Below are 25,970 nucleotides of genomic sequence, written 5' to 3'. Positions count from 1 at the left end.
GAGGGAGGAGGGGCTGCCTGGGCACTTCTGGGTGGAAGGCTCCAGAAAGGAACAAGTCACTAATCTCAATTTTCTTGACAAGGAAGGTGGAGGATATCCTTTTCTACATGCACAATGTGCCTGAGTAGAAAAAGACATGTAAAGGAGGTCATTCATTTTAATAAAGTACCACCCTCGACTCCCCGCCTATGAGCAAACCAGGCTGGGGAGAGGGACACAAGGGCAGGCTGGCTCACAAGAGGGACAGTGGTAAATAAAGGGATTCAAATTCACATCTGCCTACATGAGCAGCTAGAATGCGCACCACACCACTGTGAGCCTTACCACACACATGGATGGCAGTGGAAGCGGCTGCCTCCAGCATCTTGTTGGTAGAAGCCCACGTTTCGGCCAGGAAATATGCCACCTCTGAACTTCCCGGGAAAATAGCAATGAGCTCAATCCAGATAGTCTCTCGAGAAGCTGTGAGGGTCTCTCCTGGCTGGCTTCCCTATCTCTCTCATTCCCCAGTTGTCTGATTTTACACAACTGGAATGTATAGCAAAGGACGGGCAAACAGACCTGTGAATGAGTGAATGCTTACGTGTGTGAATGCATAAAAGCATGGGTGACTTCAGGTACTGGATGCTAGGTAGCTGGCTGACACAAGAACAGATGCAATAAATAGCTCTTACCCTCTGTGAGCTGCAGCAAGGGGCACCTTTGAGGAACGGGGACCCCGTCACCCTCCTCTGACTTGGTTTTTCTCTTCACACTGTGGAAATGAGGCTCAAGTATGGTGGTGGCAGCAGCTGGGGCTACAGGAGAGAGGTGATATCATGGGTGTTTGGCAGGCTGGGAGGAAGCCGGGAGGGTAATGAGCAGGCATGTCCAGGACAGAAGGAGTGGGTGAAACCTTGTAAACTCCTTGCAGACAGGACATGGCCCTGGAGCCTCTGCCTCAAGGAGGGAGGGAGCCAGGCGGCTTCCCTGAGGCAGAGCACGGTGAAACTAGAGACAGAGCCACACTGCTGCCCAGGGCACCTCCTGCCACACACAGGAAAAAAATTAAATTAATAAAAGTTAAAATGAGGCATTACGTGTAGCAGGAGAGTGTTATTAAAACGCTGTAATGTCTCAGAGGGGCCTATGAAGTCATGTTGCTACAATTCACCAAGAATTTAAAGACAAAATTATAAGCCTCGTAATAGTCCAGCAACCGTGCTTCTCCACACAGCCATTGTTCAGATGGGATGCACAGCTTCCGGGAAGGTTCAAACACTTCAGGGATCAAGACACCAGCACTTTCCAGAGATCTCGCTGCCAGGACTCAGCAACAAAACCATCACCATTTTTGCTCCTTGAACCCTGGCATAAACACCCATGACATCCTTCCCACAAGAGCATCGATTTTAAATGGCTAAAGGGACCAAGTAGCCCTTGAGACAAACGACACAGAAAGGGCTCAGCACCAGGGAGCTCAGCACACATGATCCTAATGGGATCACTTTGACAAAAACCGCCTCACTGGGCACTTTGGTCTCAACGTGGGATAGCACCCACCTCTTGCAAACCATACTTTCTGTCACACAAAGCTAGAAATCCAAAAGTTTTTGTTGTTGTTGTTCTTGTTTTAGTAAGTCTCAGTAACTATGGGAAGGCACTCAAATATTTCTCTTAAGAACAAAACTCTATACAAGTCAACTAAACATGCATTTCTGAACACTATCTATGTCAGTGTCTGTGCACACATATACACACATGCACATACACCAGCATGCCTTAATATTCAGCCACTATGTTAGCTGGTCCTCAGCAGCCCACATCACCACCAAATTAGGGCATGGAAGAGCTCACAAAAAGTAATGGATGAACACATATGTATACATGAACACATATGTATGCACATATGTATACATGTGCAGCCAAAGAACAACCCTGGGTGTCACTCTACAAGCACTTTTTGTTTTGTTACGTTTTGTCTTTAATGAGCTGTGATCTATCACCAGCATGGAAATAGCTAAGCAAGTTGGGCCTGCCACACATTTCCCCAGGCCGGGGTTACAAATATACACCACCATTCTGGGGCCCAAACTCAAGTCCACGGGACCATCAGGCAAACATTTGACTGAGAAGAGCTCTCCACTCCCCAGTGCAATTGGCAGACCTGGGCAGTGACCGGTGCTATTATTTGAAGTTTAAAAAAAAAAACAAGTTAATAACTATTTGGAGGTCATACAACGGTTGGGCCAATAGAAGTTAGGTCACTGGAAATGTGTTTCCTAAAAGGGTTTAATAACCAGGATCCCAGCTCCTCCCCGACTCTCTTTGACTCCTTGCCAGACTCTTCTAGATTCCTACCATGACATACTATACTGGCACAGGCCCAAAGCACCAGAGCAAACAAACATGAAGCAAAGCTGTAAGCCAGAACAAACCTTTCTTCTGTATAAGATGCTCATCTCAGGCATTTTGTCACAGGGACTGAAATGTGACTGACACAACCAGTAACCAGATGTTCTATGGTTAAGAGGCAGTTGGAAGAAAGGACCCCAGCTACCAGCAACCAAATGCACTAGAGTCAAGGGGCAGGTCAAGGGGAAAGACCCCAACTACAGTTGGGAGAGCAGTGTAACACCAGAGCTCTAGTGCCAATGTGTTCTATTCCGTCACACCGAGAAAAGACTTCGGGAGAGGCCAAATATTTAGATGCCATGTCAGTGACCACTAGGAATAAGAAAAGTTAGTCGAGAGTTACGTGCATAAGGTTCCATGCTGACTGCCAAGGTGTTCAGAGAAAGGAGTGCCTTGCCTGCCTAGGCACAAGTCACAGCACACAAGCAGGGCCGTTTTTTTAAAGAACGCATCTGATTAAGACTGCTGCATTTAACTTGCATGCTCACCAGGGGCTGCCAGGTAGTGGTGGGTATCCTTTTTCCCTCTCACACCCTCTGTAACATCACAGAGAAATCGCAACGGTTTAGAATGAGCCAGAGTCAAGTGCAGACACGTTCTGAGGGGTGAACCGCTAGTGACTCATTCATCTAGACTGCAGCTTTTAGGAAGGAGGATTCGTTCACACATACCAGCAGCGCTTGGCCTCATGAAACCCATCACGGACAGATGGTTCCACACAGCACTTCCTATCAAGGAGAACCGGTGTGTTGCCAGCTCTCAGGAGGGGGCTCCAGGGTCAAAACAGCCTCCTGTAAGATTACCAGTTGACTACTGGCCGACAAAGACCCTACACTCCAGGACCAGAGCTAAGGCTCCCCATGTCCTCCTGCCCTCTGTTTTTTTGTTTGTTCGTTTGTTTGCTCGTTTTTGTTGTTTTGTTTTGTTTTGGTTTGGTTTTGGGGTTTGTTTGTTTGTTTGTTTGTTTTGGCTTTTTAGAGACAGGGTTTCTCTGTGTAGCCTTGGCTGTCCTGGACTCACTTTGTAGACCAGGCTGGCCTCGAACTCACAGCTATCCGCCTGTCTCTGCCTCCCGAGTGCTGGGATTAAAGGCGTGTGCCACCACCACCACCACCTGGCTTCCTCCTGCCCTCCGAAGCACATCTCTCGGAATGTTTTCCACAAAGAATCTTACAAAGTCCTGCTCAGGGCAGTGTGCAGACTCTTCCCAGGGTGGTTACTGCCTTCAAGGATCTGGAAAGAAAGTCTGCTGGTTTGTAAGATCTAAGCAATCCTTAAGAAGAAAAATCCCCACCCTACTCCCAAAAGGTGGGTATGAGCCTGTCCCTGGGGAGCCAGGGAAGTCCAGCAGGGGTTATACTGTAAGGAAGAAGAGCGAGAACAAGTGCCCTGTTTACAGGTCAGGCAATCCCTTCCTCTGTAAAACTGCGGGCAACAGGGAAGCTGAGGAGATGGACCTTCCTAGGATGAAAATGTCACCGCCTGCGGTGACAGGGCTGGTCAGGAAGAAAATACTATTCTTGCCACCTGTTTCACTGCCTGGAGTCAGGTGTTTTATTAGAGTTCTCTGCTTCGGACCCTACTTCACTCTTCCATAATTTCAGAGCCAAATCAATGCTGGGCATTAATCCTTAAGAACCCGCTTAGCAGGCTCAAGGCTGGTAATGCTGGCATACATCTGGAAAAACACTTCACAGCAAGTGCACAACTTAACAAAATGTGCGGCTCATGTCAAACCTCAGCTTTGGTGGGATCAAGGAACAAAGTATATGTTTTGACCAGCCAGGATACAAACTGCCTTAAAAGTTCAGACATAGACGCTGGCCAATTCAGACATTCCATGGGAAGACACCATCGCATTGTGGTCATTTTCTAATTTTAGTGTGAAAAACATGGTCAGTGACAGACGGGGAAAAGGGTGAATATGCCACACTTTATCAAACATTTTTTTTCTATTCAAAACAAACAAAACCTAGAAGAGTACAGACGTGTCCACGTAGAGTGGAGCTGATTGTACCTAGGACACACATTTTAAAAGGAGGATTTACCCTCTGGGCCATTAAAGCTCAAGGACAACACCCAGGAGCAATGCTTCCTCTCTTCAATCTTGCACCCGAAGCTCCTTCCTGCCTTACTCTCATCCACTGTTAGTGGGAGATGGAAACAAAATACAGTTTGCACGCATTTGTGTGTGAGGCTGTAACTTGCAAGACAGCGCCACGACATGAAGCAAGAATGCAGCTCTTTTTTAAAGTCCAGAACCTCATGGCTAAGAGATGGCCTCCTAGCATCTCACCAGGCCCAAAAGTGGCTCTTTGTTACATCTCTAAGCGCCTCAACAACTTGTCCTCTAACACACAGGTGGACCACACACAACAGACAAATCCATCAGCCGCCACGCTGAACTGCCTCAGAAGAGCGGGAAGCTGTGAGTCGGGGGGTGGGGGGGGGCAGGGGGATGGGGGAGTGGGGGGGGCAGGGGGATGGGGGAGAGTCATGACTTGACTTACTGATCACATGATCTGACCACAGAAATTAAGGACTTATTTTCTCTCCAAGCAGTGTGTAAAGGAATCATTGTTTGATTAGATAAATATTCATCGGGCTTATTTTTAGAAAAAACTAAACAATAATAAAATATAACTAAATGCACTCTATAACAAACCTACAGAATTTGGCGGTACAGGAAAGGTTATAAATCTTAGAGAGGTAACCTCAATCACTATGAGTGGTATTTCTTTCCTAACCTGTCCATAACTGAGCATTAAAGGGAAAGGGGACTTTTTAAAGCATAAACCTTTCCTGCTCAAAAAAAAAAAAATCCCTTTTGAGGTTTTCTGTGTTCATCTCACAAAGCCTCATTTACAAACAAACATGTTTCTAAATACATAATACATCAGAACAAGATGCAGGGAGGACAAAGAACACACAGCTGCGTATCAGAGTCAAGATGTGTGTGCCTCTAATCTTGATTCTTTACCCGAAGCCCCTTGGGTTTGAAACGATAAACAAACAGACTCCAAACTGAAAAATTACAGGTGTTTCTTCCTTCATGTTGACAATGTTGATTCGTGTTTCACTGATACTCTAAGAAGTGCTCAGTAGGAAGAAGTGGGGGGCAAGTAGTGAACCCTACCTTCTGCACTCAGCTCTCTGCACTAAGTATGGTAAAACCACAAACTCATGACCAACAAGCAGCATACTCCCAAGTGCTACATGGATTTTGCTGTCAGCAGTACTGTGCAAACTTGTGTAAGCTTCTGTATGCACTAAACAAGTCAGTGTGTCAGGGTGTGTGTGTGTGTGTGTGTGTGTGTGTGTGTGTGTGTGTGTGTGTGTTCGTGTGTGCGCCGGTAACGCTCTTGGCTCATTGAGGCCTCCTTTTAAAAGAAGGAGCATTTCTCTATATTGACTGCAAACACAAGTAAAGAATAGTGTAAGGGAAGCTCCCATCCAAATACCACAACATGGCGTGTCCCTTGAAGAATTAAGTGATAAAATGAGCTAGTCTTGCCCCGCTTAAACAAAGGGAAGAATAAATAACTTTATAGAATATTTTCTCTCTCTTCTTTTGAAGACCTAATTATATACTAAGCAAAAAGTAATTTTTCCCTCCTGCCTACGTTTTCTGTTTTGGGCACTTCCATTTCATGTCCCTTGACACCTTTTCCAATAATCCATCTACTTGATATTGGAAAGCCTCACATGAATAAAACTTTATGGCACTACAGGCGTTTAGCCTTCCACTGACATTCCTGGCCTGTTCAATTCTGCAATTCAATCAAAATCAAATCTCAAAATCCTCTTGTCAGCCGGCACTGCTTTCATATGCCTGAGCCTTGTGTAAGGATAACTGCATCCAATCTTCCCCCAAGCAGTGCTTATATTGTTTTATTACAGTTCAATGAGTGGAGTTCAAAATTACATGCAGCTGCCTACCACCGTGGTCGGCCGTGTTACGCATGGACACAAGTATTGCCCACCAGGCCTGAAATCACTCACTCACTGGCTGGCCAGAAAGCCCGTGAACGCTTCTTTATATGGAAGAACATCCTGTCTGCTCGATCTAAAGAGGGTGATGTTAGCAGATCAGTCCCTTTATAACAGGATTGTGAAAGCCCAATGAAATGCGACTCGGATGTGCTCAAAGTTAAGCGTGTGGCTCAAGAACATAAAAGCAAAGATAAACCTCAACACGCACTGCTTATCCTCAGAAAGCCAGTAAAGGAAGATAAAGAGGTCCGAATGAGAGGCATCTTCAAGAATTTTTATATGTGTTTTAAATGATGGGGCTTCATTTAAGTGAAAAAAAAATACTCCCAATAATCCTTTCATTGAAACAAAAGGATAAAACACGGAGCCCGTTAAAGACAGTTTAACCTGATGAACAATATGGTCATTAAAGCATCGATGGCTTGAGAGTACTCTGATAGGCTGGGAAAGGAAATATGATGGTGACACGGCTGTAGGTGGGAGGGGACATCATATTTTCACCGTGTGGCCCAAAAATACCAAGTGGTCATCCATTATTAAAAACGCAAGCAAATGGGGTGAATGTACTGAAACTAAAAATGGGATTGCAGTTCTGTGGTAGTTAACTCACCCATCTTTTGAGGGGAGGAGTTTCACTGCAGGAATTGACAAACCCGAAATAAAAATACATGTGCTAGCCCCAGGCTAACCCAGGGCTAGTGACTAGCCATGGATGAAAAGCAATGGCCTCCGAGGGTGCCACATTACCAGAGAAACAAGCCATTAAGTCTTTCTTGATGACAGTGTATAGCCCCACACAGGTGGCCAAAGTTGGTGCCGAAAGGGTAAAGATGTCCATGCAATCACAAGATCTTTACCTGCTAGGCCTCTCAACCCGACGAACCCCCTGAAAGGGAAGATTTCTATCCATTTCTGCCACCTACCATCTTCAATCTTTGCAAACAATGTCATCACAAGAACTTCAGAGGGAACACAGAAAGCTCAACCTGTTCAGAAACCACTCACACACTACAGAAATTAGACTAAAGAATAGACATTATAGAGTTCAAGGACCAAGCTAATACTCATGGCCATGGGTCAATGCAGCAAATGCTGCAGCTGTGTTTCTAGATACAATGTAGGGACTTGGAACACAGAGTCAACAATACCTCTTGTTTGTTTGTTTGTTTGTTTGTTTGTTTAAACAGCGTAACAGATTTGAAGAGCCACCGAGGCAAGACAGGAAGAATTCAGAGTAGGCACAGCAATGCATGAATTTCTAGAGCTAATGATATTTTCTCTACTGTAAACTATGAGGCTCAGGCTTGCTGACCCATGGGTGTCTTCTATTATATCTTAATATGTAGGTGGGCTTAACTGTGAGGGACATTGGACCCCTTCTTGCCCTGCAGACACTGACAGAGCAGGTGCATCATCCATCTTTCCAATTATCTGAGAGCTTTCCAATTGTTAACAAAGTCAGCAGGTGCTCTCCAAGATCAGGCTCCCTTTTCCCCATGAATACAATGACTAAATCTCCAAGAGAAGACCAGGTTTATTACTTAGAAGCATCTACTCTGCTTTCCAGATTCTAGAAAAGGAAGGAAGGAAGGAAGGAAGGAAGGAAGGAAGGAAGGAAGGAAGGAAGGAAGGAAGGAAGGAAGGAAGAAAGGGAGCGAGGGGAGGGGAGAGGAAGACAGAGGAAGGAAGAGAAGGGGAGGGGAGGAGAGGAGAGAAAAAGAAAATTAGGGCCACAGTCACAACAATAGCTAGCTGGAACTGAGCAGCAAGAGCTACTGATTTGTGAGTTCGAGGCCAGCCTGGTCTACAGAGTAAGTTCCATGACAGCTAGGAAACTCTGTCTTGAAAAGTAAACAAACAAACAAACAAACACGTCTATGCTAGACTAAAGAAATGCTTGGGACACAAGAGTGAGGAGCTGCATTTGATCCCCATGTAAATAAGTTTGGCATACACTTATAATCCCAGCACTGGAGAGGCAGGGGTAGGCAGACATGTGGGGCTTGCTGACTCACCAGGCAAGGCGAACAATGTCTGAGAAACAACAGCCCAGGCTGTCCTCCACCTACTCACAAATGTGCATGCGGACACACCACACACATGCACCAGCATGCACAAATACACAAAATTATGCTTCACTTCTCAGAAAGAAAGCCAGCCAGCCTGCCTGCCTGTGCTGTCTGGCCTCTAGGCTCCCCACCCAACCCACCTACTTCCTTTCAGTTACCTGTAGGCTCTAAAAACAATTTATATTTGAGCCTCATGGGACAGAAGCTACCTCTAATTACTTCTAGGCCCAAATTTCACAATTTTATCACCCAACAGCACTATGCACTCCGTACTAGCGAATTTTGCCAAAATACCCACTCCTAAGAGCCTTAGGAAAGCAAAAACGCATCTAGATCACCTCATGCTGAATGCCAAGGCGTGTTACATAAAGAAAACCTCCACTTCCCCTATGTATCGGCCAAGACGCACTGGTTCAAAACTTGAAGGACAAGCTGTATTGTTCAAGCAGAAGGGGATGTCATTGGATATCCTGAGAACCGGCTGTGTGGCTATCTTCACAACCATAGCAGAGGACTCCAGTGTAGCTCCTGAGCCCTCCCAGGCAAACCAGAGGGTGGGCTGGAAGCGACTACAACATGGGGGGTGGGGGGAGTCTGGAGCCAGGGGCCGTACAAAATAAAATTCTGGTGAACTCTTGATTCTAACAAATGAAGCCACCCTTACCTACACCCTCGCTGTCCAAAACCAGGGCTAGGATTTTATAATCTTTGCAATCTAGAACCCCATTCTCACGGAAGAAAGAACCCTTCTCCATAAAACGCTGGTGACATTTGAGTCCATGTGTGACACTGCTCATTCAAAGAGACAGAATCCTGAAAGCACCCCACATCCAGCTGAGAGAACTGAATTATATGAAGGGATCAGAATTAGGGTCACTCATGCTAATCCAGAAGGATTGCGCCCCCACATGCTGTCAGCATTTTTGCCTGGGGTGGAAATGCACCTTTAACGCTCATAGTTGTGTTTTCACGTTGCAGCAGACACTGAGTCAGAGGGAGACAGGAATGTTTAATAGAAAACCACTGAAGAAAATGAGCACAATACCCAAGGAGTTGTTTCATTATTTTAATGTAAACGTTTATCATCAATGGTCCACGTGCAAACTCAACCAGCAACAGGGACCGGCACAACGAACCTCTCCTGCATTTGCTTCAGATGTTCAGAAGGTCTGGCCCCATATTATCTCTTCAATCCAAAATTCAACAAAAACCACATCTGGGACCCCTCTGGAAAAAAAAAAGCCTGCCAGTGCACCACTCAGAATGGTCATGGCGCAGCTGACCTTGGGAGTAGCCTAAGTCAGCTATCTACCTGCTAGCACATGGAGCAGTCTGTGGGGTGCCTAAGCTGGAACAGGTAGCGAGGCCTGTCAGAAGCACAGTCTTTCATCCTGAGGTCTGCTCCTGTTCTAGAACCTTCTACCTATGGGGATTCCTCCACATTGTATTAAGAAACTGGCTTCAAGATTCTGGTCAGCCAAGGAATGTTATAAACTGTAATTTACAAACACTTCAAAAAGGATGCAAAAAGGATGTAGAACTTCACCCTTGTCTCCAAAGTGAGGAGACAAACACCTCTTTACAAAGAGCCAAAAGCTGAAGAAGAAATGTGCCTTCTCGTTAACACACGTGCTTTCAGTGCTACACAACACAGAGTATGGCAGACTGGTGCAGGACGGAGCAGGGCCACGCATCCTCCCTCCCACAGTCAGCAATACAAGGAGCACAGCCCACAACACACTCGCAGGGATGGGCCCTTCCAAGCAAAACCAACCCCCTGAAGCAGGGAAACACTTTCCTTAACTCACATTCACTCTGTCTTGAGACCAAACCCACTAATTTAACAAGCCGCAATAAGTAACCCATTATGCGCTAGCTTTCAGTCGTTAACTACCCTTCCCTCTTAATTAAAGAAAACTAGAGATGGCTCTCAAAGGGTTCTAAATAACTCACTTAATGTTTAAGAAAGCACTGCTTTTGATACAATCTGGATGAAAGGAATGATGGAAACCCTCAAGTGCTGGATGAGGTGGTATTTCAGAGAACTAACCGCAGCTTGAGAGTGAGGGCAGAACGTGTGTGAGAGATTGTTTCTAGGGACCATTGTCGCTTCCTGCTATGAAAGGTCCACTTTTCAGCTCTGGAATGAAACCCCAAAATGCTCTTTGCTAATATAAAGAGTCAAAATGCATTTTAAAAGATTTATTTACTTTTAAGTGTGAGTGTGTGTGTGTGTGAGAGAGAGAGAGAGAGAGAGAGAGAGAGAGAGAGAGAGAGAGAGAGAGTGTGAGTGTGAGTGTGTGTGAGAGAGAGAGAGAGAGAGAGAGTGAGTGAGAGAGAGAGAGAGAGTGTGTGTGTGTGTGTGTGTGTGTGTGTGTGTGTGTGTTATGAGTACAACTGCCCATATTGACCAGAAGAGCGATGCCCTGGAGCTAGACAGAGCATGTGGCATGAGACATGGTGGGGTGCTAGGAATCAAATTTGGGTTTCCTAGGAGAACAGTGTGCTGCTGAGCCATATCTATAGCCCCAAGTCAAAATATTTTGACAATATTTTTTATTAATTCATTGACAACTTTGTTATGTATTTTGACCACATCTCATTCCTTCTTTAACCCTTTCCAGGTCTACTGTCACCCAGCCCCTCTCAATTTTGTGTCCCTCCCCTTTAATAATAACCCAGAGGACAATCTGTGCTCTCACCATATTCAGGTGTGGAGCTATCCACTTAACCACCTCTAAATATTACAACACCACCCCACTCCACTCTTGCAAAAAAAAAAAAAATCAGTTGTCAATAGCTCCTCAGTTAGGGGTGAGGGCTAAATTAAAATATCTTAAAAGGATTGTCTGCAAAGGATTTCAATCTCCCTGATGCAAGTTATATGCCAGGTGGGTTTGAGGTGGAAACATTCTGAAATGGTGTGCTTTCTCTATTTGCTACTACAGATCTTTGGAAATGCGTGAGAATGGTTTAATAAACACCACCATTTTAGCTTTCAGTTCAAAGTTGTCTTCTTTATTCAATTAAGTGATTAAAACATGACTATAATTCGACTACATTAATGACACAATGAAGCAAGCCTTCAGGTAAAGTACCTTGAACAAACAAAGAGTTTCCAAAAAGCACAGCCAAAAGGTCATGCCAAGCTGAGGGAGAGGGGCTAAGGCCTGTGGGCAGCCCAGACACCCTTGCTTGCATTATCAAGTCTTTAGGGGAGGGAGTACCAGCCCTTCCCTGGCAATGATACTGGGCACCTACCTCAAAGCCAAACCCATCAGGCAGCCAGCCAGGCTTGCTGGATAATGTAACATGTGGGCAGCAGGCACAACAGAGGAAGAGAGAGAGAGAGGGGGACACACAAAAGTCTGGCAAAACAGGAAATTTGAGGAAACTATTTCTGAAATGTAAATAAGGTTTGCTGTTACTTTCATTATTGCAGAAGCAAAGATGCTATCGCCAGTGGAAGGCACTAAAGCTCTCATCTTTCAGCGTATGAAGAGTTTGTTCTCAGTGGACTGAGCTGGTATTCTATACATGAGTGGCTAACGTCAGAATAGTAAATAAAAATGGCTGTAAATGCTCCCTTCACCCCTCCCACCTCCATCCTCAGTCTTTTCTTCATATTCTGGAGAATATGGGAGGAAAGCTATTCAAATCCTTACCACTCCTTATACTGCTTGAGTGTTTAGGATAATCCATCTGTCTTAGAGAGAAGGGGGCGCAGCTGTGGTATGTGTATGTTGTGTGTGTGTCTGTCTATTATGAACTGAACAATGCAGGGATGCTATCTACAGAGAATGTGGGGTCCTTCCTCCATTGCACTTTGCTGTATTCCCTTTAGTCAGATTCTCTCACTAGGCTGGCCATCCAGCCTCTGGGATCTACCTGCCTCTTCTGACAGTGCTGTTGTCATAGGCACGTGCAGCCATGCACTGCTTTTATGTAGACACTGAGGACTCAAACTCAGGTCCTGTGCATTCACAGTAAGTGACGTCACACCCTAAGCTCCTCAGCCCCACATCTGTCTTCTTCAGCATGTGGGGACACATAAAAGTCCCACTTCACAAAAACATTGTGAAGTCCCTGAATCATATAGCAAGTGAGATATAGTATGTGCTAAATATACTAGACTTTTATGTTAACACCAGAGCAAATGAGTGTAGCCACACATGCCTGTGATGCTACAATCCTAGCACTCAGAAGCTAGGGCAGGCCGATTGCAAGTTGGAGGCTAGCCTGGGCTACATCACAGGACAAGACAATAAAATAAAATAAACCCTAACAAACAAACAAACAAAAACAAACAAAATTCTTAGTGATCCAACTATCAAAATCAAGCCATAAAATACAAAGGCCTCTCTTTGGGATACTTTTGTCAACTAACATGAATGGCTTTATTTTTAAAGATGCACTGTCTGCAGGTTATTGAAAAAAATAAGATTTTCCTGGCAATTTACCTCAGAAATGTATCTGTACCCTTCAAAGAGAGCAGAAGTGACCTACGTAAGCTCTCTCCAAGCAATAGAGAATGATGTGGCTGAGGAGCACTGACAGGCGTGGGCCTCTGAAAGCAGCGGGTCCTCACTAGCATAACTCTGCTACATTTTGAGAAGCATTTGTTAATCCTCACCATGACATTGTACTAAAGTGTGAGAAAAAGGACAAGAGGGGGAGAGGGAGGGAAGGGAAGAAAGGGGGAGAGGAAGGAAGGTAGAAATCCAGAAACCAGGGTGAAAAGTATATTAATATCTGGTGTAGTCAGATAACATATTCCTCTATCAACACAAATGAAAAATGTTTAAACCCAATCAAATAAAAGCCAAAATCCCTAGCCTAGGATATTTATACACACTTGGTTCAAACAAACTCAAGCATGGGCTGTACACACACAGTTTCACAAAGTCCCAAAGCTCTGTACTACACTGCAATTGCATTATCAATCAACGTGGCCCCCATTCACCCCAAATGAGACAAGTGCATCCTTTCTGCCAGGGGGTTCAAGGAAGCAGCAAGTCCACAAGCCATCTCTCTACCTCCATCCTTACAAAAGAAATCCAGCAATTTGACCAAAGTGTCTAGCCCAAGACGTGAGGGTTAAACGATGGGGTGTGGCCATTCAGAACCATGGTGCTTTGGCAAATGCCCAGCTCACGTGCATCCAGTGATGGTGTACTTTAGTGCTCTCAGTCTCACATTTCAGCAACCCAGCTCTCCCTGTGCACACAAAGGGTGGTGGAAATGGCTCAACCACTGAGTAAAAATGTGCAGTTTATCTGATGTGCTCCGCCAAGGCAACCAGAAGACACGCCTGTAAAATATATTGCTGTTGGTATTTAGTGGGAGGTTTGTTTGCCAAAGTCGTATCTATTCCTTCTCCTTACTTTCTTCTTTTCAGCAAAGCACACCCTGCTTCCCAGCCCCCCAACACATCACAGGATGAGGACAATTGTGCTACAGACACTCCAGTCAGCGCATCCCAACCAGTATTGGCTGGGACTCCTGCACCCAGTGCCAACTTCAGGAGAATGAGAGTTCACCACCCACCCACCCACCCTCCATTTTTGTAATCTCAGAGAGGCGCAGCAGTTCCAGAAAGCAAGCCCCCTGCTACTCAGATATTCACTACAAGGCTTGCTATATTGCAAGGCTCTCTCGTGGGTACCAAATCATCTCCCGTGAGGCATGCAACTGCAACATCCTCAGACACTCCAAAACACAGCCCCTCAAAAAAAGATGGAGTCATATGATTCTTGCGTGTTTCTCTGCGTGGAGCACCAACATTCTTGTTGAACGCAATGTAAACCTCGAAAGAGGGAGTCTGCACATGAAGAGCACATGCAGGCGAAAGCCTTTCAGGCAATACACATGTGTCTATATGCAGCACTCCTCTCCATACATCACACTCACATTGGTTGAGATATAACAATTACCCTTAGGTCAGAACATGAAGCGCTTTCAATCTCTCCAGACAGAACCCCATTTTTAAAAACAAAAACAAACAAACAACAACAGGGTATTGGAGGGTGGAGTTGGTTCTGTTTTGTTTTGTTTTGCTATTTGAAAACTGAGTGATATGCTGGTTTATGACAAACATGACAAGGTGAACTAGTCTGCCTTTTACTCTGATCTACTCCCTCATAAAGTCAGGAGAGGAAGAAGTAACTAGATGTAGCGTTTACCGACCCATTTCGCAAATAGTGCAGAGGGCTGCTTGACATCTGCATTCAAATGAAAATACTTTTTGCCCAGCATTCATTCCTGTAGCTGGTAGAGACCCCACCCTGTAAGGAACACTGGCCTAAAGCAATCTCTTGCAATGGGCCATTTTACTTATTCCGCAATTTCTTACCCAAATTACACAGGTATAATTATTTTGACACTATAATGAAAAGAAAATGGGATTTGGGCACCGTGGGTTTATCTAATAACACTATTTCCTGCCAGACTTCACAGTACTGACAGCCACAAAGAACCCTGTCCATTCCAATAGGAAATATTTGATTTTACTGTAGGAACATTATTTATTTTCACCAAGTTGCTATTATCAGAAGGGATATGATAGCTGAATAATAAAAATGAAATCAAGAAATTCTGGTGTTTCAAGGCTTTATTTTTTCCCCTGCTCTCACTTTTGACATTTTCTTCCCCTGGAGAGACAAGATAAAGTGCTGTCATAAATGGGTGACTTTTCTTGTCAAATGACAGATTTGATTCTCCATGGCAACCACAAATCAAGGTGCTAGTAGGAATTAAAGCTTCTCTTAAAAAGCGTCTTTATGTTTATAAAATGAATTTAAATTAAATGGGTATTAGGTACAGTCTTACCTCGGTGTATTTATTGACTTGAGAGCTTTGGATGTCGAGGAGCGCATTTGCATTTTTAAGGAAAGATAACATATTGTCCTGACAGATGTATAAACAAAGCAGGCAACAAGGGCAAGCTTCCTCCATGGCTTTGGAGACCCAAGAAGGGTGGAAACGCAGATGGACACGGAGCATGCAAGAAGTCTTTCACTGCTGCATGAGGTGTGAAAATTACTTCTGGGGAACATGAGAGGAGTTTCTGCCCTGTGAGCCCTCCTAACACAGCCTGTCCCCTATTTCCACTTAATAGGGATTTGTGTAATTATCTCAAACAAAACGCCGAAAGACAATCTCTCCTCCATCTTGTTTTTGGTCTTCGTAACAGATACAGATTTTCTTTTAAAATCTATCATCATTGCAAATAAATATTTTATTCATATAAAAATAATTTATTTTATCACACTCATATAAAAGGAAATTATTTTAGCCCCCAAGTTCAGGCCTGAAAAAAAATGAAACATTTACCTTCTAATGTTTTCGTGAAAGGCAACAAATAGGTAGGGGTGTGTGTGTGTGTGTGTGTGTGTGTGTGTGTGTGTGTGTGTGTGTGTGTGTGTGTGTGTGTGTGTGTGTGTGTGTGTATCTGTGTGTGTGTCTGTGTGTGTGTCTGTGTATGTCTGTGTGTGTCTGTATGTCTGTGTGTGTCTGTATGTCTGTGTGTCTATGTATAGACAAGCATATACAGTTTCAGAGCAATAAGACAACATGACACTAATCTCACTCTTCATGAAAAACAAAAGCTAATTAGCAGAGTCTTGGCTACAGGAACTTTAGTAGCAGGCCCACATGTTCTTGAACCCTGAAATAATAAATCAGGTCTAATCTTGATACCAACAAACCCACTACTTGTCTGGAAGAGGTAGAATTTTAAGGTCACAAATAATATTTTCGAAGTAGATACACAGCTCATTTTTGGAAGGTACCAGAGCAGCAGAGGCAAACGCAGGTCTGCCTGAAATAAATATTGCCAGCAATGCCTTTCATTCCAACTGACATGTTTAGCCTGAAATAAAGATGGGAAAATAAGAGTTTTACACTACACATTGGTCATTGGGGGGGATTGAATTGTGCTTGGCATTCATGGAAGGTGAACCAAATGTGATGTTATACCGTCTTTAGTTAAAAATAAATTTGGTAAAATAATGTTATTTAGGATTTAAGACCCCTAGACCTAAATGTGTGGAAGTTACTTGGTGGGTGAGAGAATGAGAATTCAGAAAGACAGGCCACTCCACTTTTATAGGTACCAGCTACATGAAAACAGGTCTAAAACTTATAAAGCTCTCTGGAGCTCCATATACAAAGCACATTTTATGGTGGGGTGAGTCACTCAGAACTCTCTATTTCTGTCACAATGGCTTTTGTTTCATATTAGAATAAAGTGGGCTGACAATTTTATTCTTGTTCTGTGTAGGAAGTCATACTAGCACTGAGTCTAGAAAGACAGATTGGCCAGTTCCAGGTAAACTCGGAGCTCACACGCCACCCAGAGGATGGACAAGGCCCCTTAAGGCCCTTCCACTGGTCCATTAGCACTGACCAAGGTCAGTGGGAAGCGTATCATGGCAGAACTTGTCATCTGTGCGTCTTAAATGCAAGTGGCTCTCCTCTTAGGCTGAAGCAGAGCACCAAGAGCAGGAGGAGACCACGGCCTTCCCACACACCTGGTCTCCTGTACCTCAACTTGACAGTGTCTGCCTTAGACAGCTCCCTAGAAGACAAGGAAAGTTGAGGCGGCAGCTGCACAGGATTGGATGTCAGCACCCACTGAATAAAATCAAGGCACACTTCGCTAATGCACTACTGGATAAAGCAAGTGGCTCATGAATAAGACCCGTCAGGGAAGAAAAAAAAAATAGCAGTGTTATTCGCCTGGAACGGAAAGTATTTACCATTCTGTTTGAAAGCAGGAAGGAGAAGAATGTATAAACCCATCTCAGTGGACCAGTTGAACCTGGTTACTTCTGTTTAGATGTTCCTGTCAGCTCAAGAATTCCTTGAGAAAAATAAAATATGGTTCACATCAAACAACACCTTCCACCTGTCTTCCCGAGACCTCCAGGCTTTCCTGAGGTATACACAGTGTCCCGGGATCACATCTTTGTGACAGCCCAACTATATGGGAAAATGTTCCTTCTATTAAGTTTGTAAAACAAGAGTCTAACATGTGAGAGCCTGTGAGTGTAAAGCTGAAATTTTACCAAGTGACTTCAGCCGAATCCATTACAAGCTTTGAGAAACAGGTAAGATGAGAGAAAGACTTTTATCTCAGCTCTGCTCAGGGTCTGGAGATCCCATTGGTAATGTCATATTCAGGTCTTCTGACGACGGAACGTTTGAGCCCATCACAACTTGCAATGTGTTGTTGCCAACTTCCTGGGACCGAAATTAAAGGCCCCACAGATCCACTGATGATACCGAAGTTTATCGTTCTGGTTGGTCACTCCTGTCTCTTCTCCAGCACCCATGCTCTCTACCAGCCCTCAGTCCATTTATAATACAGCCTCTTACCCCACAACCTCCACCATATAAATCAAATAAATGGGGGCCAGGTGTGGTGGCGCATGCCTTTAATCCCAGCACTGGGGAGGCAGAGGCAGGTGGATCGCTGTGAGTTCGAGGCCAGCCTGGTCTCCAAAGCGAGTCCAGGACAGCCAAGGCTAACACAGAGAGACCCTGCCTCAAAAAATAAAATAAAATAAAATAAATAAAATGCATGGTTTTACTTGAAAAGTGTTTGCCTCATATTCCAGCCTGGCCTGACCCTACACTAAACTACCCTTTCTTACCCTCTCACTCAGTCACTCCCAGACTAAAGAACTCACCAGAAGAGAAAATACCACCAACTGGGCCAATTACACCAACTACCTGACTAGGGGTTGGGGATATTTCAGAGCCCACCTTGGGACAGGATGGTGTGGGAACACACCCCCACCTTCAGGAGTCACGTGTGACAAGGCTTCCTCTATGCCCTGGCCCTGAGCTCCTCTGAGCTCATGGGAAATGGGCCTAATAGCTCTCCCTTGCGGGGGTGCCACGCTTTCAATTACTATCTGTAAAACACTCTTGATCCCTAGATGAAAGCCAGTGCTGTGCAAAAGCCCAGAAGCAGAGGCAAGGGTGACTGTCATTATTGTGGCTCAACCCCTGGACACAACTCCCATCAAACCATCGCTCTGAGGCTTTGTCTAGCTAGGCCTGCCACACCTGGGAAAAGTCTAGAAACTCAAAACATTTCCCACAGAGGTGTGTGCTTTAGAAATGAGGTGCCGTTGGTGGCAAGCTGGCACAAGCTGCCAAACAGGAGCAAGCTAGAGCAGTACGTAACGGCTGCGTCGCACATACATTTCCACAGAGAGAGATGCCCAGCCTGCCGATCTCTATAAGTGGGGTAGCTTATTTCAAAACGCCCAGGGAATGCACAGCTGGGCTCCCTCACAGATACTTGCTAAGATCAACAGCCTCACACCGCAGGACCCTCACAAGCAAGAACCACCCCTCCCCAGGGGGTGTAAGGGAGAGGCAGAGGCCAAGCTTTTACTGTTCCATATCTGGTCTTTGGGAACTGGTGGAATGTCCTTGGCTCTTGTGAGCTTGGAAATCAACAAACAAATAATGCAAGCCCCTCACCCCCTCACCAGGCTGGCCCTTCTCCCCACACAGGCAGCAGTCAGTCAGCCTCCTGCTCTCTCTTTTCCCCACAACCCCCTACCCCTAGCAGGATGATTAGATGAGCAGCTTCTCGAACCTCAGCTCAGAAGCTACTTCTGTAGGGAAGCTATATACCTCAATGATATTATTATGGCAGCATGTTCAGAAGACTTTGTGCCTGGCATGGTCTCATAACTCAGCAAGGTCTATGAAAGCTGAAAGACATGTAGTCTTGTCTCCCTCTGTAACCTCCCAGGACTCCATTTATATCTGTACCTTAGTCTTCAGATCTGTACAATGGGGACCATAGTACCTGCCTCATAGGACTCTCACCTGTGGACCCAATGTTATTACTGGTACCATGAATGAGGGCTGACTTGAACTGTCATTCTCTCCCTGAAACAGCACCACAAAGCAGATACCAATGCCACCTCCTGTCAGGAAGCAACAATACTAATGTACCAGAAGGAATCTGCCAAGACAGATCAACTCACAAACAGCCTTAATCACACATTCCCAGCCCAAAGCTTGAGTTCAAAAGCAAAACGATAGTCCCTGACACAGGTCCCGTGGGCTCCTCCTCCTCCTCCTCTTCTTCCTCCTCCTCTTCCTCCTCCTCTGGTGCAATCACAGTCTGGCACATCTTCACTCAGTGTTCCAGGAGGGGAGAATGCATGAATGAAGGAACAAATCTCTCCTTGTATCCTCCTGAGCAGTCAGCTTGTCAGTAAAAACCAAACATTTGTAAAGCTGACAACGCAGGACATTTGTGCAACCACCTGTTGAAAACAGACGCCAGCGCACGCCATGCCTGCCCCAGACCTTCCCAGCACCCCCTGATGCCACACTCTGTTCCAGATCCCCAATCAAGGGCCTCTCCATATTTTCTGGCCCACCCTTCTTTTTGTCTTTGGATTGGCAAAATCTGAAGTGATGAGGGCAGCTAAGTGTTCTCTAGCAAACAACTTTCCACAGCTATTTGTCAACTTCTGTCATTCAAAGGGATACAACACAAATGTATATCTTTAATGAAATTCACAGTCAGGAAAAGTTGCCATCATCGAGTTCTATCTGTTATGACATACATTTCATTTTGTTCAATACATAACAGAAAAGCTATTTAATCAAACAGAAGATTCTCGCTAAAATGACAGTCCAAGCAATGTCCAAACAAGTGCTTATTATGCAATGCAAGTCTGATTGGGATTGGATTGTTTTCAGAGATTTTTCCCTGTCTCTTTCATTGAGGAAATAGTTTGAGGCGCTGGGGTGGCAAATGGAGGGAGACTATGGAAGTGGGGAGCAACTCTGAGGGAGTGTGGAGCCTGGAGCCCACATGGGAGTCTTCTAGACGGCCATGAACGGCATGCCTTCTTTGGGGCCTGTGTCTGCCTTCTCCTTTACGTACAATGCCACACGAGGGACAGGAACAAATACAAATGCACAGTGCAAAGAATGATGACACCTGTGTTCCTCATGTGGCACCTTTAGACACACTGTTTCTCCTCACAATTTAACTAACACTAACCTGCAGTGATATCAACATTACTGCTGCAGATTTTAACGCACATGGGTAGCTAGCAAGCCCATGACCTTTCATGACACAGATTGAAAAAAAAAAACATGGTAAGGGGCTGAGTGGGTGGGTACTTGAGTTTGGGTGTCATGGATGGTGTGGGTTTGTAGAAAATGAAAGAGGTGGGGAGAGGCCAAGAGAAGAAATAGGGACAAGGAGAGAGAAAGTAAGGAAAGGTGAGAGTCAATTAGTACTGTTTAAAAGATAAAGATATCTTGTTTTCATCTTCCACACAGTCCTACCAACATAGGAAGACACCAGCGGAAAGATGGGATATGGACAAAGAGATGGATTTATGGATACACATAAGGTAGGTGAGTGGATGGGTGGACAGACAGAATCCCTTCATGCAGAGAAGTGATTGTTAAGCTTATCTGAATACGTTACCCTGTGAGACAAAGACCCAACTGTCACGGGGATGGTCCCTCCTCTTTCTTGCTCCTAAGTCCTACTCAAAGTTCCAACAACTTTTCCAATAAATGAAGAAGCTACCTTCCCAAGACAGCTGAGGTTGAAGTAAGGCTAAGAAACACTGTTGTCTTAGGCCAGGTTAACTGGTCATCAAGGTAACAACGAAACAGTGTGCCAAATAGCCACAAACTTTGCATTGTCATGGTGCTACCCTGAGTCAAAGAGTGAATAGAAGCAAGGATGCTCGATATTGAACAAACAAGGAGACATGGACCTTTCCCAAAGCACAGGGCTCCATAGGTCTGGCAGAGGACCTAGGAATTCATCGCTCTGCCAGGCTTCCAGGCAAAACCACAGAAACTGGACAACTCTTAAGAGGCTTGGACCCTGAAGTGTTCCAAGACCATCGATAAGTAGTCTAATCTGAAATGGACTTGAAAATGCAGAGGAACACCCCACAGGGCACTGACCCATTCTTAAGATGAGATCTGTGGCCCTCAGGAGTAAGTTTTTCCATTTTCTTCGATTTTCTGTTTTCTTTCTTTCCCTTCCCTTCCTACCTCCCTTGGTTTTGTTTTTTGTTTGTTTCTTTGTTTGTTTGGAGAAAGGGTCTGACAATGTTACCCAGGCTTCACTCAAACTCAGAGTGATGCTCCTGCCTCTGCCTCTTACGTGCTGAAATTACATGGCGAGTCACTGTGTCCTGACTTTTTGAAGAGCTAACAATACTTGTCCAAACAGCTCCATCTCAGAAAGGCAGTGTGTGACCTCTGAACTCAGAGTCACAAGAGCAACTCAGTGGGATGCTCTAAGCTGTTGTTTGACTTCAGAGAGAAACTGCCAACTAGCCAAAAGCCTAACTCAAGAAGAGGCATGGACTGCTTTTCTCTCTCATGACATCTGCCCTCGTCCTCATACTGGGACACAGTGCTTTTCCTTTCTTCTTGTCTTTTTGTTTGTTTGGTTTTTGGCGGGGGTGGGGCGTGGGGGGTTGTTTTGTTTACACTACAATTGTGAAATCTCTACACATTCCAGACTGATCTTCAACCCTTGATCTTCCTGCCTCAGCCTCCTGAGTGGTGGGGTCACAAGCACATTCCAGCACACATGAGCTGTGCTCACCATTTTTGAGAGACTCCACAATCCATGTGACACACAGCTGCCCTCTACTCCTTTGCAGTTACTGCCCTGTTAATGACAAGTCTTAACGGCCCAGTCAGAGAACACCCCCTCCTTACACGCAGTGCCCCAGTACAGAAAGGCTCATGACACCACCCAGCATGCCCATGCCGGCCTTCCCCTCTGTATGTTTTTCCCTTCCTTCACAACCTACCTATAGGGTCCTTCTCTTACGTCCCTTGATCATCTCTGGAGCATTCTCTCCTCCCTCATCTGGGCCCTGGACAGGTCACTGGCCTTTAGTACTTCACTGTCCTCTCCTTAAGTGGTCCTGAATCGTGTGAGGTTTTTAATGACAGCACTTTTCTGCTGACATGGGCATAACTGGGGTGTGGTAGCAGACCATGAGGCTACATAACTGAAAAGTCTGAAAGCTCAGGAAGGTGTGGGAAGAAGCTGCCAAGCAGGTTCCGGTGCAGGATGCTAAGCATCCCCAGAACCCGGCTCCTGAAAGGCAATTAGTCCGTAAAGATGTCTATGGCCTGTGCAGCCAGACAGTCCTGGACACTTCCACTTCGCTCTGCTGCTGTGCGGTGCTGCTTTCTAAACGGCAATATCCAAATCAGAGAGGAAATGATAGTGTTCCAAGCTAAATGGCACACATTCAGACAGACTAAGAAAATAACAATGAAAGTGTAAATTTATTCTGCATGTGTGATCATGACTATCATTACATCAGGTTCCATATATGCCCAGCCAGAATAAATATTAACCCATTTCATAAATGACTTTATCCCACATTTGTGGATAGAGCTCCACCCAGACCCAAAACAACTGTTTCTATGGCAACCAACAGATTTCAAAGAAGGGGGAGAGGGGAAAAAAAAGGAGAAGACTTCAGAACACAGAGCAACCAAATAAAATAGCCAGTATAAAACAAAGAATGTCAGAATTATTTTAAAAAACATTCAGTGAGGCCCACTCTATAGTTTAATCTCTTTCCCAGAAGCGAACTGCTCCTCAAGTCACCTTCTCAAAAAATGCAGTCTTTCCTCAAAGAAGCAACTGCACAACTGTTTCCATCTTAGCTGAGGAAAGGAGAAAATCTGAGCAAATTCCCAGGATTCGAATGAAGGACAAAGAAGGGAAATTGCATCCAAGCGTTGATTCTGCACATGCTGGAACGCAGGTGATCACTGACTGATAATTATGCAACCTTAGCCACACTTTAAGCGTCATGTTAGAGCACCTATTCTCTTGCTGGGTTTATGGGGAGGAGAGAGAGGGAGAGAGCAAAAGCCATAACTGAAAGCCAGACCTGGCACCGTACTTTCCCAAGTGCCCACAGTCACTTAGCCACATCCATATAAGTTGTGGAGCCTTACATGAGAACCCATATTCAAAGTCAAAACAATGTCTATAGGCATCTTCCTCTTTTAGGGCAGCCTAGGCCTTGGTAAACTCTTTTCAAAATATATCTTGCCTCTCCTATCACTGCTTCCTAATTTCAAAGAATTACGTAGTTTTGGTTTTTTGTTTTTTAACAATGAACCACCCCTAAGATGTGAAAGGTATTTTGAGACCCTGGTACCTGTTCTCTTCCTGAAAGAAGCTATAGAGTGCCTTAGGTTCCTCCCACGTTCTAGATGAGCGGCTTGGTTAAAAGTTACTTAACCTCTTTCACCTTGCAGAGTCTGTTTTCCTCTCTATAAAACATGACTAAAAGTATCCTCTACCTTGTAGAGTTGTTGCAAAAATAAACTGAGCAAACACATGCACGTGCTTAATAAGAAGCCTAACACACAACAAAGGGAAATTGGGTTGCTAGTGTTATTATATATAAGCAATTAATTCTCCTCTTAATTATTAGTTACATCTAGTTGGCTTTCCCTTTTATTACTGCAGAAAGAAATATTACTGAAAACATAGCTTAGGGAAAGCATCCTTGAGGATGCGTACAAGCCCCACTGGCACAGCACGTTATCTGGTCTTCAGCGCCGTAAGTGTTGGACACAGGAGAACTAGTCCAAGCATGGAGGTACAATTTTGTCCCTTAACATTCTCAGGCTCCTCAGCAGGAGGCACTGAAGTGATAACATAAAGAGCTGTGGTAAGGATGAAGTGAGAGGACCCTTGAGCAGTACCCCACACACCCCATACCAACCTATTCCAGTCACTTTTGCTGCCGCGACCATCGCTGTGGTGGGTTGAATGAGTACGGCCCCTATAGGCTGGTTCATTTAAATATTTCCCCTGTCTTCAGTTGGTAGAACTGTTTGCGAAGTATTAGGAGACATGTTCTTGTTGGCAGTGTGTCTCTGAGGTTTCAAAGGATCACCCCCAGGATGCTCCTTCTTGGGATTGTGGTGTGAGCTCTGCTGTTAATGCTACCTGCCTTCCCTCCACCAAAGTGAACTCTAACTCTCTAGAACCATATGCCCAACTAAACATTCTTTTATAAAGTTGCCTTTGTTTGTGGTGTGTTATCACAGCAATAGAACAGCAACTAATACAACCATCATGATACTTGCTGAGACACAACGCTAACTCAACAACTATTTACTCAATATGACTGTGTGCCAGATGGCATGTGGTTACAGGAGTGGGGGGTGGGGTGGGAGCCCTCTCATGTACTCAGTAAATTTGCAGACGAAGGGGGGCAGTTACAGTGAAGGAACACGACAGGTGGGGAGCTTCAAACTAATGCTATGGTAGGAAAGGCCAGAAATGAGTTACTGAGGTTTATCAATGACAGCACATGTTGTATTTTAAAGACTTTATTTTCCCCTCCGGCATCTAATGTAACACAAAAACTTTACATCTCAACAACAGTCACCCAGGCAACAGATTTTTACCTTCTAGCCTTCTCCATGGAGGACTCACACTTACCCCAGAGCCTTATAGCTTAGCCAAAGCTATGCTAACACAGCACTCTTTACAAGCCATAGACACAACTCACCGCATTCATATTTCCTGAAGACAGACATGTTCAAACGCCCACAGGGACTCAGTAACAAAAGGCAAAAGGAGGGCTATTCACCATTAAACCAACACTTGGAGCATCCAGCATGGTCCCTCCCTTCCTGCCCTCCCTGTGAGTCTCCAAGCCACAGACCATAAGGACACAGTTTCATAGAGACGTGGTGGCTCTATGAAACATGGCAGTGATCACAGCAAAACTCACTGTGGTGGCTCAAGGTGGCTGCATGTGACGAGGCTGCAGCAAATGTCGGGTGACTCCCAAGTTAAAAGATTTATCTGAATTTGCTCCACAACCCTATTAGCGGCGTTTTCCTGTCCCTTTTCCCATAGTTTGCCTAATGGTAAAAGACGCACAAAAGTAATTACATTTACACTTTATGATGAAGATCCTGAGTCTCCACAAGCACATGCCCAATCGCATTTTTTATGGTTTTTCATTATGGGCTGTGTGCTTCGTTGCCTTGAGAGCCATGTTTTTTTTTTTTTTTTTTTTTTGGTTGGGGGAGGAGATGTTAGTAGAGAAAACCGATTTTGTGGAGGGTGAAGCACTGCGTTGGGGTTCAGTGCTTCCTAGTACAGGATTACCTTCACCAGACTCCCTGAATTCTGCCACTTAAGTGTGCCACACTATTCATAACAGGAAATAAATACTTAAAGCTTGTGGATGGTGTGGGTGTGTACGCACTTGTGTACCTGTGTGCAAGTGTGTGGAGGTCAGAGGTCAATGTGGGTGCTGTTCATCATACCATTGCCCACCTTGCTTTTTTTTTTCTTTCTCTCTCTCTCTCTCTCTCTCTCTCTCTCTCTCTCTCTCTCTCTCTTGAGATTCAGTCTCACACTGCCCTGGAATTCACTAAGTAGGCCACTAGGTTGATTACGCAGAAGAAACTCCATCTGTCTCTGGCTCC

The 25,970-nt window shown here is 44.9% G+C and overlaps 1 protein-coding gene across 11 annotated transcripts in view; it reads right to left on the bottom strand.

Moving 5' to 3' along the window:
• FOXP1 (forkhead box P1) overlaps nt 1-25,970 on the bottom strand; it is a 606,995-nt gene that overhangs the window by 471,759 nt on the left and 109,266 nt on the right. The window lies entirely within an intron of this gene.

Source organism: Acomys minous (assembly GCF_964271855.1).
Source record: "Acomys minous genome assembly, chromosome: 17".
NCBI lineage: Eukaryota > Metazoa > Chordata > Mammalia > Rodentia > Muridae > Acomys > Acomys minous.
Note: the sequence above shows the minus strand (reverse complement) of the source record. Positions and strands in the feature narration are given on the sequence as shown.